The sequence below is a fragment of the Coenobita brevimanus genome, chromosome 19, assembly GCF_032717465.1.
Source record: "Coenobita brevimanus isolate Jiangsu-jjx chromosome 19, ASM3271746v2, whole genome shotgun sequence".
Lineage (NCBI taxonomy): Eukaryota > Metazoa > Arthropoda > Malacostraca > Decapoda > Coenobitidae > Coenobita > Coenobita brevimanus.
The window spans coordinates 23,945,845-23,947,382 of NC_136972.1; the positions used below are offsets into that span (position 1 = coordinate 23,945,845).

The 1,538-nt window shown below is 43.2% G+C and overlaps 1 non-coding gene across 1 annotated transcript; it reads right to left on the reverse strand.

Moving 5' to 3' along the window:
* Positions 1-1,006: 1,006 nt before the first annotated feature.
* On the reverse strand, positions 1,007-1,125 carry LOC145391763 (5S ribosomal RNA). The gene has a single exon (XR_013895893.1). It is a non-coding gene; the product is annotated as a 5S ribosomal RNA (ribosomal RNA).
* Positions 1,126-1,538: the final 413 nt, after the last annotated feature.

A 1,538-nucleotide genomic window follows, 5' to 3' on the forward strand; every position in this document is an offset into this window, starting at 1 on the left:
CCTAGGTACAGATAGACAAATACATAGATAGATAGTCTTTGAAATCTTCGCTCAACTTCACCCGTAACGATCAGCAACACAATTAGGTTCTTTGGTGGGCATCATGATTGCCTGGGATGGAAAACTAGTCACACTACTCGACATACAGTACTTCCTCCAGCCATACCAATCTAATCCTCACCAATTAGTGTTCTTCCTTTAAGCCCTCAGCCTCCTCTGAGTCACTTAGCTGAATATAACTGTACGAAATTTATTGGAATACAGTACAGTACTCTGGTAGGGTCACTAGAACACATTAAAATTCTACCTACTGTATCTATCAATCTACGGCCTGACGCCTTAATCCCTTACGGGGTGGCCATTAACAAATCGTCTCCATGTCGCCCTGTCTCCTGCCATTTCGCTGCCTTCCTCCCAACCTACACCTCCCCTCTCTCAAGTACCTCTCTAGTGCATCTCTCAGCGTAATAAAACTTTGAAATTGCTGTACGCAGAAAGCTAAAACTGTCATTATTATCCGAGGTTTAAATCCTCTACTTATCTATCCAACGAATATATACCGGTATATACAGTAAACCCTCTATAATTCGGATTAATTGGGGGGAACCCTGTGTCGAATTATCCAAAAATCTGAATTATCGGAGCTCATGCTTGCCCCTATCCCCAAATCACACCCACGCTCACTAAAACATGGCTTTTTCACAAAAACATTGAACAGTACAGTATATTATTACTTTATACTCAAAGAGTGCACAATAAAATAAATAAAATAGTTTCAAACCTTGCTAATGAAGTCTTGCAACACAGTAGTAGAGTACAGTACACTTAACTGTACCCAGGGTACCGTATAGTTCTTAAAAATTACATTTATTACTACACTTTTCATTCATTCATTGCCAGACGCCATGTATCCCAAACAGGGTGGCCGAAGGCTTAGAGTTAATTGTTTTACAGGGAGGGGCACTAATCCCCCACCAACCCCACTTGACACGTAGGAAGAACGTCATGCCAACAGCATCTGGTGTTCCCAGGCGGTCACCCATCCAAGTACTAACCAAACCCAACGTTGCTTAACTTCGCTGATCGGACGGGAAGCGGTGTACTCAACGTGGTATGGCCGTTGGACTACACTTATCACTACAAAAACTGTTCACTTCTACTAATCACTGGAACCCTTTTCGGACTTGTCTCGCTTAATTTGAATCTCTATCCGAATTAAAATTGTTTGTCTGGTGGTCAAAAAAGATCCAAATTAACCGATTTCCGAATTATTTGGGTTCGAATCAGAGAGGGTTTACTGTGTATATATAGGCCTATATATATATATATATCTATTCTATCTATCTATCTATAGCCCGACGCCCTAATCCCGCAAAGGGTGGCCGCAGACAAAACGCCTCCAAGTCACTTTGTCACCCACCATTTGACTCCCCTCCCCCCAACTCACCCCCCCCTCCCTCATATACCTCTCAACTCCATCCCTCCACCTCATCCTCGGTCTACCCCTCCCTCTCCCTCCCTCCACCTCACCTACATAC